Source organism: Callithrix jacchus, chromosome 1 (assembly GCF_049354715.1).
Source record: "Callithrix jacchus isolate 240 chromosome 1, calJac240_pri, whole genome shotgun sequence".
In the NCBI taxonomy this organism is placed as follows: Eukaryota; Metazoa; Chordata; class Mammalia; order Primates; family Cebidae; genus Callithrix; species Callithrix jacchus.
The window spans coordinates 165895405-165910777 of NC_133502.1; positions in this window are offsets into that span (position 1 = coordinate 165895405).

Sequence of the window (15373 nt, forward strand, 5' to 3'; positions counted from 1 at the left end):
CCTTCAACTCTAAATTGATATAGGTAGTTCAGGTAATCACCAAGGAGTCTTAGATTCTATGGCAGATTTCAAGTTTTCTAAGGAGTGGGGAAATGTATTTGAATAGATTTGGTATTTTTGGACAATTCATAAATCTAAGTTCAGTAGCTTATACATTTATAAAAATAGAGGTAGAATCATAGACCGTTAGAACCAGAAAGGACCATTAAGATTACCTAAGCTTATTCCCTTACATTTGAGATAAGAAAACCAGGGTCCAGAGAGGTTAAGTGACTTGCCCAAGGGCACACAGGCAATTTGATAAATATGCTCTTTGCCTAATACTTAGGACCTTAATTATATATATACATATATGTATATATATAATCCTGCCCTGTAATCTCTTCTAATATTAAGAATTCAATATCAGCAGTAAGTTTGTTTTCCTTCCTTGCAAGACCATGAGCTATTTCAAAATGGGACTGTTAGTCATTTCTGCAGTACCCAGCAACCTGACAATAAATTTCAGTTGAATGAATAAACAACAGCGAGAGGTGAATTCTAACCATTCCCCTGTCTCTGTAATGCTTTCCCTAAACTCATCCAGATGACATTTCACTGAGAAAAATTAAGTTGGAAACATTAAACATCTGAACCTGTATCCCAACTATCTACAGGATGCTGAGGAAAAACTAAGGAAGGGTATCCTGAAATCACCTGCATTTCACACCACTGGTCTACTTCACCTGTCTCAATTTGCCTTCCATTTCTGATGCATCTGTCAGGTAATGGTTAAAAATGGACATAAATGGTTATTTGATAATTTCACTGTGAAAGTGTCAGCTCTGCTAGCTAAATTATCTGTCTGTTAGATTTTCTTATCCAAAGCCAGGAGGGGCAGTACTCCATGGCCTTTGCTGACCTCCAGAAGCTGAGAGTCCAGAGAGATTTTCTTTTTTTTCCAATTATAAGAAGTAATGTGAATGGGAGCCATCTGAAAGCAGCTCCCCGGAGTCCTTCATGTGTACTGAGATCTGTGATGGCAGTCATCACCTTATCCTGCTTTGAGTAAGCTACTGGGAGCGGGGGTGGTCAGAGTAAGATCACATGATCACACACCAAATCCCACATCCTCTGGAAAGAAATGTGGAAAATCTGTATTATGGAAATCATACTTTAGGATCTCTGCAGGGAGTTAGAGATCCATCTCTTGCTCAGACTCCTTTCTGGAAGTCGAAGCTAACAAACCAAGCTGAATATGGATGAGCCTGCATCTTTGTGACCTTCTTCACCTCTTCTCCTTCTGCAGAAGCAAGCAAGGTCTTCATGCTGAAGACCATGATTCTGACATAATGCCCTTTCCAGAAGCCAGGATTTCAGGAAAGCAGCTGTGGAATGGTGGACTGAGTGTCGGGAGACCTGGGTTCAGGCCTTGATCTTGCCACTTTCTGGTTGTGTCACTTTGTCACTCAGCATCTATTTCTTCATCTCTTAGGTGAGAACAATATCTACCTCATAGGGTGCATGCAATCGTTGAAAATATATAGGTAAGATGTTTGACTTACAGTAGGTGCTCAACGAATGGTATCTACCATTGTTATTAGTTTAATAGCCACCGGGTTGGGAAAAATATTGCTAAAGACTATTAAACTCAAGGACAGTGTTTGTTTAACTTTAGGAGGCACGGAAATGTCATTTGAGAGCTTACTAAAATGTACGTCCTAGACATTAGCCCCTGAGAGTCAGAGAGTTGAATCTAAGAATTTACATTTTTAACACGAGCTCCAGGTAATTCTAACATAGGTGGTTCATGATCCATACTTTGAGTATAATGTCATGAAGAGGAAAACAAGCAGCAAGCAGGCTTAGCAAATATTTGTTGATTCGTTGATTGGCTCATCGGGGACTCTAGCTCTCACCTGTAGAGGAAACCGAACGTAGGCATCATTTTATCCCTGAAGTAATCAAGAAATCTCTCCTTATATCTAATTGCATCCTTGCCTACAATAACCAAAGCCCATACCGCTTAGTAAAACTGGGAAAAAGTCATCAGCAGTTCCATCATAATACTCTTTAGATATTTGCAGAAAGCAGTCTTGTCACCTTGTAGTAATTTCATGTCTTCAGAAGACAACTCTTTTGCTGTAATTTCAAGTCATTACTGTGACTTAATAAATATGCTCTAATGAATAAAATTCTGATAATACAGGAATAAGGATCAAAGCATATCAGAACTCAGTGGGACCTTGGAGATTTTGAACATTAATTCCTCATCTGACTGATGAGCAAATTAAGACCTACAGGTCATATCACACGTTGGTGATAGGATAGAGATGCAGCCCTTTGATTACTTTCATTCTATTTCAGTACTCTGGCTGCTGCATGGCATAGATTCTAATTCATTTTATATCTGTAGAACACCTACCCTTTTCTGGGCACCGTGCTGGGCACTGTAGGGAGTAGAGAGGTGTACTGACCTAAAACATCAGTGTCTGCATGAAAGCAGCTGGCTGTCTGGTGGTGGAAACAATGTTAACAGGCAGCTGACAGAGAACTTAACAGTTGTGAAGCGGGAATTATTGTCCCAATTTTACTGAGGTGAAAATTAAGGCCCAGAGTGAGTGAGTAACTTGACCAAGACCCGATAGGATCTAAAGGAACCAAAATTTGGAATATGGTCTTTTAATTCATTAAGTCAACAAATATTCATTTCAGGCTTACTGTGCTCATCCTATGCTAGAACATTTGCTGTGTACCATAAACAGGAGGATATCTGCCATGCCAGCTTAATCGTCAAGTATGGAGCATAGTAAGTCAAGCTCCAAATTTCCTGGTCTACAGGGTGTCTCTTTCTCCCGCTTTAAGCTAATGACCAACTGGCTTGTAGTCCTCCTGAGAATATCAAGAGGAAAAGAACAACAGCTTCAGAGAGCTCAGGCAGAGAAAAACATTATATCTTGCCTAAAAAAGGTGAAGACATAATTCATGGAAAGTCAAATTGGTCTTTTCTTACTCTTGGGAAGCCCCACTGCTAAGGCCCCCACCTCACCCAGCAAAGATGGATGGCCCGTCTTGAGGCTATAATTAAATTTGCCACAATTATGTTCCCAGCAGTCAAATGCTGGGGTGTTGAAGGAAAGAAACACATCCTAGTTGCCCCCAACTGTGTTAAATGTTGAATTATCTTACAGTTGATAGTTCCCTAGATTCCCCGACCTTTAAATGCTGAAAACTACATGCCTGTTGAATTTTAATCAATTTATTTTTTTCAACTGTAAATGTCAGACTTCTGTATGGAATTACTCGGCGCTGCTGATGTGACAAAGACTCAAAGTTCAGTGTCTGAAGGCATGGAGTATCAGAGCATCCAGCATGCATCAGAAGACTTAATTTGCAGCCAGCCAAATAAGGAGATAAGAGAACATTTATTTTTTATTAGCTTTCATTTAGAAGTCTAGAGTTCTGAATTTTTTCTCTTATTCTCCACATTGAATAAAATTACTCAGCACTGCTAATGACTTGGACCATGTCACTAAGAAAGCTGAAGAGGGAAGATGATTTCTTATTTAGAAAATGCCTAGTATATGTCTGAAAATACAACCTCATTACATCTTCACACAAACTCTGTGGTATCATTAAAAACATTATGATTCCCATTTTATAAAAGAGGAAAGTGAGGCTTCAAGAAATTTGCTAGTTACTGCAGAACTTGTAAACAATAGAGCTGAGTTTAAAGTGTGGAATAGCTGACTCCAAAACTCATGCTCTTGCCACTACAGCAAGTGCCCAGAACTGACTCAATATTCCTTTACCCTTTTCTTAGAATAAGAGTCAGTCTTCAAATGGTAAGAACATGCTAGACATTTTATATAATACATATATATATATAAATTATATAAATAACATATATATATTATATAAAATGTCTCTCTCTCTCTCTTATATATATATATATATATATATAAGAGAACATGCTAGATACTATAGATATAACGTCTGATCACTGGTCTGATCACCAGGAAAGGTATCTGGCATATGATCAGTGCTTAGTAAACATTAGTTGATTTCTTCTTTTTGCATTTCTCTCTCTCTTGCTTGCTTTCACTCTCTCTCCCTCTTTTTCCTCTCTCTTCCCTTGCTATGTGTTCTAGCATTTATCTCTAGGTTAAGAAAATGCCAAACCAATCTTAGAAATTCATGGATTTCCCCCTTCAGTGAGCCATTATCATCTCTCTGGCTGGCTAAATAAAGCTAACATTTAAGTCACAGAACAGGCCCCAAGGCAATAATGGAGAAGTAAGACTTCACTAATCATCCACTAGTTTAACTTCTTAGGAAAAAGCTGTTTGGCCAAGAGCCCCACACTCCTCCTGTATGCCCACTTTTTGTCTAGAGAACTATCTGCCCAGCAGGTTTAGCAGACAGTACATTTTTAAGCAGGAGCAAACTTGTCCAGGGCTGTCACTGCATCCTGGCTTCATCTACCCTAAGAAGGAGGTGTTAAAAGCTTGTTCAAGCAGCTAACAGCAGACAGGCTCAGTATCTTCAGTTGGCTTTTTAATCTACTGGTTTCCTGGGGAAAGACTCTGCAAATGATCCAATCTAGCTTTGTACTTTCATTTATTGCCACTTATTCCACATCTTCTACTCAGAGGGTAGTGAGCTCAAATACATACAATAGCTAAGCAGATAATATGAACGTGTACATCAGCTCAAGAGAATTAGTGAAGGGAACAACATTACCTAGCTTTAGCAGATTGTGTTCGAGGGGAAAACTGACCCTGTACTTCTGTATCTTTCAATATTTCTACAAGATTCTGAAATATAGACATATATGTGAAATCCACCAATCTTATACATTTTTCGAATATTTTGAGATAAATGTATGGCTGTAGAAACCTCTCTTAAGTCCAGCAATTGTCTGCAATCTGTGTTTTCTTATTCCTGTTCTTTTCTTTGTGCTGTTCCTGCACCTAGAATGCTTGACTCTCTGGCTCCACCTACCCACATTCTAAGATGCTACCTCTAGGAAGGCTCTCCATGACTGTAACTGACCTTTCACTCCTAGCGTTTCCTTGACATGTTTTGTGGACTTGAATCAAATACAACACCATGTAGACTTAGAGTTTCTCGGAGTTTACTCATATTTTCATTCCTCTTGTTCTCATATCTCTAGAAATAGCACTCAGTGTCTCTTGAAAAAAAAAGAACGAATGAGTGAATAGACAAAAGGCAACATGAACAATAAGCAAACAAAAAGGAAGTGTGATGTGATAGAAAGAGCATGAGTCCTGGAGACAAACTTTCATCTTTGATTTTGAATTTTGAATCTGCCACTTATCAACTCTGTGATCTTGGAAATGCTACTCTTGTTGTCTATAAAAGAAAGACAACAATCTCTGTAATGCAAGGTTGCTGTGATGATTAAAGAAAATGAGATTCAGAGACTGGACAGATGCTTTCATTTCTCCTATTGCAGTGTTTCTCAAACACGTCTGATTGTAAGAATCATTGAGCCATCTGTTATTAATTATCGTGATTCTAGGACCACCCAAGGCATATTGAATCAACCACCTCAAGAGGAATAGTCTAGAGATTTGTATTTTTATAATCAGGAGAACTCGAAAAATAAAGTGCACTCATTATTACTATTTCCAAATCTTTAATATCAGCTTTCTGGATGGCTCAAGGTATTCTAACCTGCTGAGGTTATCCTCACTGTTAATATCTATTTTTTTAAATGAAACAAATCCTATTTTTTCCAGATCTGGCCATAAGTCTGTACCAGAAGCAGCAGCCATTGAAGATTCATTATTGAATCTTATTGATTCAATAAGAATCCTATTTTGGAAATTAGTCATTCATTAGGATTCCACTAAAATGTTAGCTCCATAAGGGCTGGGATTTTGTCTATTTCTTGCTACATCCTTGGAGCTTAGAGCAGTGCTGAACACATAGGTGTTTGGTAAATGTTCTTTAAATTAGGATCAGATAATTCATTTCATAGCACATATGCTCCAAGAATAGCTCACATTTTGAATATCAAATTGTTTTCCCACCTCAACTCTTCCTCCCAAACACAACTGTAGTAGAACCGTGTAAATGACACTTCAATGCTCAGCTCAAAACCCGACTAGCTGAAACTCTACCAGGACAGCTTACGGTTCTATCACTGTCTTATATCTTCTATTTAGTCACTTCCTAGAATGTCCAAGCACATGCCTTCATGATCTGTATCCAGGGATAAATAAAAAAGATGAAATACAAGTATTAATATGGTCATTCATTCTGGTAGTCTGCCAGAAATATTTTTGATAAAAAAGCAAGGAGTCCTGAATTTTTCTTTGAGAAAAATGCGAAGAAGTAGAAGAGGAGATGACTCCTTCGTTAACCGGTTTAAGCGATAACAACAACTGCAAATTAGGAAAATGGAACTGCAGAGTTGACAGGATGTGGTGTTTTACACAGTCTAGGGGAGCAATATTATGATAATCCACGGATTAAATCAGGAGTTACCTGTAATTTTGTAATTTATCAAAAATAATTAGAGTAAAATGAGAATACCCTTTGTCAAATTAAGAGGTAAGATAAGGAATAGTTATCAGGTGGCCAAGACAGGAGAAGCAATCAATAAACAATAACCAAATATATGGGTTAATATATAAATCAACAACAAGAACAACTGCTTTGGGATCCGGAAATACTGAGTAACCTCAATCAGATAATGGGGAAATATAATTTAAGGTTTCACAGTCACTTGAAATAAAAGGACCTTTATTTCATTTTTCCAGTTTCAGTAAGGTTCTTCTGGTAGAATGGTCTTTTTTTCCTGTTTCTTACTTATTCTATCTAATAGAGTCATACACTGGGTGGCTTACTCGGACCCACAATGTGATAGCGGGCATGCCATATGACAGAACCTGGAAATACGCTTGCTCGATTTGCCCTGGCATCTTGTACTTCTCTTTCCCTCCATTAGAAAAACATTCCCCGGATAGCCCCTGGGCCCAGAATGAAACATCTCTTACGTGAATCTGAAACACAGTACGAGACAGAATATTCCCTCTGCTAACTTTGTGATCAACCAATAAACTAGTGAGAGATTCATAATTTTGCTGTAGACCACTAAGATTTTATGCAACATCATCACAGTAATACTTGATTACCATAGTCCCCATAAACCTGTTATTTTGATGATGACTAGTATTGTTCAAAGTGAAGTTCACATCACCTGAATTGCCTCAGCCCCTTGCATTCATGGAACTTGGATTGTAGGAAACAGTTTCATTTATAGTATCTCTGGTGAAACCTTATGTAGCCATTTGTGACAGACTGGGCAGTATGTGTACAGAAACCAGTTGAAAACACTACACCTTAAGGACACTTGATAGTACTTTGAAACAAATAGTAAATAGAATTGGAGTCGTATGGCATTATGCCTGATTATGGAAGCAATCTTTATTGGTTAGGAAAGAACAAATTAGCCTGCAGTGATTGAAAAAGCTCAAAGTCTTAATGGTTTAACAAACCTCAGGTTTACTTTTTACTCATGCAAAATCCAGGTGGCCCTTCGAAACACTTATCCTCCATGTGGTGACTCAGTGATCCAGGCTAGTGGAGGCTCTGCCATCTATAGTTGTGTCATCTGAAAGCACAATTTACATGGCCAGTGTAGCCGGTAAAGGGAGTGCAGAAGGGTCTCATGTAGGCAATTAAATATTTTATTTCAGAAATAACCTACATCACTTCCCCTCACAGCCCATTGGTCAGAACTACACACATTCTCGTATCTAACTAATAAAAAGGCAGTAAAAAAGTATAATATCTTGTACCAGGAGGGGAATGACTCTTTATGTGAGTAAACACTAGAAATGTCAACCACAAAGTCATATTGTCTCTTTCATTAAATGGATAATGTAATCAAGTTGTCAATGTACAAACAATAATTGCTGTGTGGAAACCACGTGATAATCTTCAGCTGATTCATTTCTGAACACAATTCCTAAAAAGTATCGTGGAGTATAACTAGTGACACATACATTTAAAGTCAATATAGTCTATTAACCTGAAAGAATATTCAGCAAGTGCTCACTGGTACTCTGAGTAGTGGAAGCCCTCAAGAAATCCCTTTCTATACCTCTGTCTGGGGTAATGAACCTATCTGAAATAATTGGAATCCCACATCGAGAAGGGCACAACCTTTTGAGCCCTTTGGGGAGCAGAGCTGTGAAGGATGTAAGGTAGAAGGACAGAGCATTTAAATCTCTCCACAGACCTAAATGGCTTTGGGGCAGATAAAACATAACCAAATTGCTCTGTAGCCATTCACCCATTAGAAATTCTGTGCAACAGAGAACTGTGTTAAATTGAAATAAGACACCATGTAGACATGCAGTATTCCTAAGGGGGAGAAAAGCCAACTCAGCCCTAGAGGTCATGGTTGGCAGGAGGGGGCTGATCATGGGAATTTGTAGCCACAGCTCTCCACATGTGATTCAGGCAACATTTAGCTACTGTATAATGGGCTGGACTCTCCAATGAGACATCAGTGCCTGAAGTCCTGAAATTGTGAACTGGGCAAAATAACCACAGGGATAATAAAACTATTTTATAGGTTAGGGAAATAGAAAACGGTGTTTTGAAATGAGTCATGCTACACAATTTGTACATCCATAGAGGAAGAAAAATTGGTAATAGTTAGGGAGTTAATAAGAGAAAGCTAGATGAAAACAGTGCTCTGTGTCTTGGGTATGATTTTATTTACAACATCACTATTGGGTGTAAAAAGGAAAGTCTGTCTAGGAAGTAACATTGTCTAGACATGACCCCCAGAAGTGTCATTTTGCTTTTGTTCTTCCAAGCATTTGTGTCAAATTTGTAACTACCCCAAGCATCCCACACCTCCTGTGTGTACCCTGCAGGACCACAGCTTCCATTTTCCCAGCTCAGTGCAGAGTCCTAGAGACCTGTTCATTGTGGCTTCTATAAAACTATCTAGTTTTGCTTTAGGGATCAGTGGGGGTCTTAGATGACATTGCTCTAGTGGTGAGAAAAGATTAGGTGATTCTAATATTGAGTTGAGAAACCATCTGTATCCACTCAAATAAAGTAATTCGTGCTTCTGTTGGCATTCTGGGAGGCAATTCCCTTCAAGACTATGGGGTCCCTAACTGTTAGCACCACTATATTCCCCGAGGATAAATGCAGTTCAGAGACTGCAGCGTTTGGGTCTCAAATTTTGCAGAGACTGCAAAATTTTTAAAAGCTAGGAGCGTCTAGGAGTGTTATTCTTGAATATAACATTTTGAGGTTAATTAGAACTTGGCTCATTTGCAAGTCATCTTACATCAAGTGAAAAATACATGATCCCAATACTTTATATGCTGTATATATTACATACATATATGCCACATGTACATGTGTATGTGTACATATGCATATGTGTGCATGTGTATGTATGTGTGTGTATTCGAGTGTGTGTGTGTATATACATATATATATATATATATATATAAATTATAACCAGTTGAAAACTTATGAATGGAGATCTCTAAGCCACTGGAGTACAGCTCCCCATGCCTGGCAACTTGGCCATTTCTAAGTTGACTGTTGCTATTTTAGTGATCCTAAGCTGCCAGAAAACATCAGTTTTCCTCTTTATTTTGCCATGTAGTCTGGACAAATGGAATGATTTCTATGCCTTAAAGAGTTGAGAAGTACTATATTCACCTTTTTTCCAATTAGTAAGAAAAATTAAGTGCTAAAGTGTGTCAGATACTCTTGGGAAATCCTTCCATGCAAGGCATTTTTGTGGTTACGAACATTCCTTTATCTGAGGACAAAAACGGACTTGATGTACTTTTACCTGGGGAACACAGACCACAAAATGTGAGCCATTCGAGTCTCAAGGGATAATTTATATATGTCACAATAAAGGTAGGTGATAAATATTGAGAAATTCTGCAGTCTTTTTGTCTTACATCATGACACGATATATTTCATGCTTACTACTTTGTCATCTTCCTATTAGTTAAGAGGAGAAACATGACCTACTTTGTAATATTTCCATTAGAAAAGAGAGGAAACCTAACTCATAGGGACCCACATAAAAATGTAAAAGTAATACTTGAATAACTGGCTTGAATAACTGGAAATGGCTACTGTTAGACATGTTGAGGAGGTAAAAAAATTAAAGAATGCACCCCAGAGGCAAACCAAAAAGCCAGAGCACATACATCCATATTTGTGTGTGTGTGTGTGTGTGTGTGTGTGTGTGTTATTGACTATGTTTTCTTGGATAACAAATAAAAACATTTTGTTAAAGAAACTATTTTGCCTTCTGTGTGTCTCTTGGAGTTTAGACACATTCACTCACTGCCCTTAAAAAGAACCCAGCACATCTCCACTAATCTCTGAAAAATCAACAGCCCCCTGGTGTTCACTGGGTTCTTGTAGCTGTGCTTCTAATGCCTTTCTCTTATTGTTTTCATGTAAATTATCTATCTCATTCCCATCTTACTTATTTCTTGTAGATTTTTCTTTCTTCCTTTTATTAAATTATCCGGACCAGACATTTTTTTTTCTTGAAGTAGTATTAACACAAAGGGATTTGGGGTGGTGACAGAACTTAAGTCACAGCATGGCAAGTTAAAATGAAATGTGACAATAAAATGTTTTAATTTGGGGGGTTCATCACTTTCTCACTTTTTATTTCTGTCTTATGCTTTCTTTTCAGTGAGTAAGAGACATGTAATTTATCCATTGTCCTCAAACCACAATATAAATTCTGCATAAATTTAACATTTGAGGTAATGAAAGCCCCTTGGCCAATATACCATCATCTAAGTTTTTTCATTGGTTATCTTGCCCTTGGGCTCAAAAGCCTGAGTTCTCTCCTAAGACCTGATCCCCCTAACAACATGTGTCTGTGCACACACATGTACACCGAGCTCTCGCTCTCTCTCTCCTTTCTCCTCACCTGATACCTAGTCCCCTTTATTTATTTTCTTGGGTTTACCCAGGAATCTCAAAATCCTCATTTTTTAAATGCAGAGTAGTTAAGCTCTCTTTTCATCTCACCCCAGCTAATCCACTTTATATTCCTAATCAAAGCAACTGGTGGAATTAAAGGGTAAAGCCATTAATTTAAAGAGAAATGATTACCCGATTTTAGAAGCAGTTCCAGGCAGTCCTGGCTTTACAGAGTGGGAATGATCAACTATGAACCTCCTGAAGGAAGGGAATGTTTTTGTTGAGTTCATTGCTATAACCCCAATTACTAGAACTCTGCCTGGCTCATAGTAAGCATTCAATAAATCTTTGCTGAAAAGAAAATACCAGTGTGAGGGGCTTGTTCATTACACTTTAAAATAAAGGACTAGAAGAATGCAAATATCATATTGCAGAAAGATTTTGGGATACTAATGGAATTTCCAGTCTGGCTGATACTGCGTCACGGAGATATTTGTGGGGAAACTGAGCCTTCTTTGACCTTCTGAGATACTAGAGTGCTACTATCACTTACCATATACTACTGCAATCTCCTAGTCTCTAAAACTATCCTTAATAGAGTGAATCAGCACTTTCAACTACTTTGCCAGAGTGAAGGCAGCCACGACCTTCCTTGGCACCCTCTTCAGGGTCTGTGCCTACATTTTCCCCTTGGCCTCAGACATGCTTTTTTCTTCCCAACCACGCTCCTCCACACATCCTGCACACACCCGAGCATACATACAGCACACACGTACACTCACACTTTGCCAGACTCCTAGTCATTCTTAATACTTGTTTTTTAACAGCTCAGCATTGCTTCCTCACCAAGATTTTCTTTGTCCCTATCCTGACTAGGTGAGTCTTCCTATTAGATCATTCTTAGCAATGCACACTTCTCAGTACGGGTAACTATGTATTTGTGATGTGATTTGATAAATACTTATTCCTCCACCCCACTCATGAGTGTAAGCTTACCATACTTCTAGGTAATTAGTAGGATCTCAAAAATTATCCAAAGAATGAACCAATATGAGACTCCTTAAATGTTATTCTGAGTGAATAATAAATGCTGTTACTTTGAGTGAATGCTGTTATTCTGAGTGAATAATTATCTAGCACTAAGGCTGACATTAAAATTGTGAATTAGACTGGTAGGCCAATATGGTAAAACAACAGCCAGGAAGATGGCAAAAACAACTCAAGAGCAAAACTTTTCACCATGTGCCTCCCTCGCTAATCACGAGCACCATTCACATTTGAAAATGAGTTTGCCACATTTTCGTTATTCAGTCTATCATTGATGGGCATTTGGGTTGATTCCAAGTCTTTGCTATTGTGAACAGTGCTGCAATAAACATGTGTGTGCATGTGTCTTAATAGAAGAATGATTTATAATCCTTTGGGTATACATCTAGTAATGAGATTGGTGGGTCAAATGGTATTTCTGGTTCTAGATCCTTGAGGAAGCGCCATACTGTCTTCCACAATAGTTGAACTAGTTTACACTCCCACCAATAGTGTAAAAGCATTGCATGAAATACTATGCAGCCATAAAAAGGATGAGTTCATGTCCTTTGCAAGGACATGGATGAAGCTGGAAACCATCATTCTTGGCAAACTAACACAGGAACAGAAAACCAAATACTGCATGTTCTCACTCAGAGAGCTGAACAATGGGAACACTTGGACACAGGGTGGGGAACACCACACACTGAGGCCTGTTGGGGCGTGGGGGGCTGGGGAGGGATAGCATTAGGAGAAATACCTAATATAGATGACAAGTTGATGGGTACAGCAAACACCACAGCACATGAATACCTATGTAATGAACCTGCACCTTCTGTGCATGTGTCCCAGAACTTAAATTATAATAAACAAAAAAGAACGAAAGAAAATAAAATGAGTTTGGCTGAGAACTATTGATTTTCTCTTTGCTCCACTTTGGGCTTTGCGCTGAGAGTCCTGCTTTCAAGAAGTAGAACACCTTACCCTGATTTCACATGGCCTTGGTTTGCCTCCAGCTCAAATGTGCCTGCCTTGTCATCAGATTTAATTAAAGGGCAAAACAATAGCAACAACAACAGAAGCAGGATAGTTGAGAGACCTTGCTTGTTCTATAAAACAGAACATTAAGCGCAGATTTTCAAAAGGCAAATAAGCAGGGAGCAAAGATCCCCGAGACAATCACTCTGCTTGGCAGTGGTGGAGGAGGCTGTACAGGTCTTTGTTCCCCCGCCTAGGATGCAGGCAGTGCAGGAAGAAGGACAGATCTGCCACTGAGGCCTGAGAGGGTATGGTCAGGGGTGCTGGAAGACAGAATCAGAGACAGGGCTCTGCACAGTCAGACCCGATCTGAGATGGAAGCTGAAGGTGGTCAATCAGAAGGTGGTTGTGTCCAGAGCCCCCTGCTCAGGTACTTGGCCCTGGGTGAATGACATCTTCTCACTGCAGGCAGCTGGTGGTGGATTATCAAAGCAGTAGAAGGTGACAGTGGGGGTGAACAAGAGTGAGGGTTCTATAACAGGTAGAAGGTAGGCGATGGTTGTGACAAAGGGCTACCTTTCAGCAGATGTTTGGTCTCCTGCATGATTTACATCAGTCCCTTCCTGTCCAAGTCATAGCATCCTCTCCTTCAGTTCCTCGGCATTCTCTTCTCCAAACTCAGCCCACATACTTTCTCATCTTTTCTTTATTCTGGTTCAGCATCACATGCTCAAACAAATCCTCCTTTTTATAAGAAAATCTACCTGTGGAGTGGGGAGAAAAACAGGGAGCAAAGTCAAAACCTTTGATAATGGTTAGGGCAGAGGAGAGGATAAGGAAACTAAGGATTTCTGGCCCATAGCTCAGGATACCTTCTAAGAAATAAGTTTTAGGGCCATGTGTGATGGCTCACCCATGAAATCCCAGTACTTTGGGGAGGCTGAGGCAGGAGGATTGCTTGAGGCCAAGAGTTGGAGACCATCTCTCTTTAAAAAACATTTTAAAAATTAGCTGGGTGTGGCCACTGGCACCTGTATTCCCAGCTACTTGGGAGGTTAACGTAGGAGGACTGCTTAAGCTCACAAGTTTGAGGCTGCAGTAAGCCAAGTTTGCAGCATGCACTCCAGCCTGGAGTGAGACCCTATCTCAAAAAAAAAAAAATACAAACACACACACATACACACAGAGCAATATCAATATTTTATTCATTTATTTATTCACCCTTTTTAAATCTAAAGAAACAGGTTTATTAAGTAGGAATTATAGAATTTGAAAGCTGGTCAGTCTGATTCCACTCTATAATCTTTTATTTTTTATTTTTTCACATTTTATGTTAGCTGCAGGGTTAGATGTGCAGGTTTGTTCCAAAGATATATTGCTTGATGCTGAGGTTTGGAGTGGAAATGAATCTGTCACCTAGGTAGTGCACAGGTAGCTTTTCAACCCTTGTTCTTTCCTCCCTCTCCCATCTATTGCCCCCAGTGTCTATTGTTGCCATCTTTATGTTCATGACTATCCAATGTTTAACTCCCATTTATAAATGAGAACATGCAGTATTTGGTTTTCTGTTTCTATGTTGGTTTGCTTAGGATAGTAGCTTCTAGCTTCATCCATGTTGCTGCAAAAGACATGTTTTCATTCTTTTTTATGGCTGTGTAGTATTCCATGGTGTACATGTACCACATTTCAAGAAATTTGTACATTTTAAAAGAGGTAGGGGTTTCTTCCATCTCTCCAAATTTTTATTTGAAAAATTTCCAGACCTAAAAATCTGAAAGAATACTGTAGTGAATACATTTATAGCCCTCATCTGAATTCACAACTGCTAACATTTTGTCACGTTTTATCTGCGTATTTATATGCATACACAAACATGGGATTTTTTTGGAACCACTTAAAAACAATTTTCAGATATTTATAATCTTTCAACCCTAAATACTTTAAAATATATCTCTAAAGGACAGAAACCTTGTCCTATGTAACTACACTACCATCATATCCAAAAACTTTAACACAGATCTAACAGCTGCCTCACATGCAGCCCATATTCAAATTCCCCCAAGTGTTCTCCAAATGTCTTTCATAGCTCTTTTTAAAATCCAGGATATGATTAAATATATATTATTTTATTTTCCTTTAAAGTACAATCACCCCTTACTTTACTCATGCATGCATTCATGAATATATCTTACTATCTATTGTCTTTTGTGTTATTGGAAGCTTTTGAGAATCTGGATTAGTTGTCCTCCAGAATGTCCTCAAAGTTTGGATTTTTCTGTTGCTTCATGACAAGATTCTAGTTAAGCATTTTTGGCAAGGTATTGTGCCATTGACATTGAATCAGATCATGAGGTACATAGTGTCAGTTTATACCATTATTGGCATTGCTAAATATGCTCACTTGGTAAAGGTGGTGGCC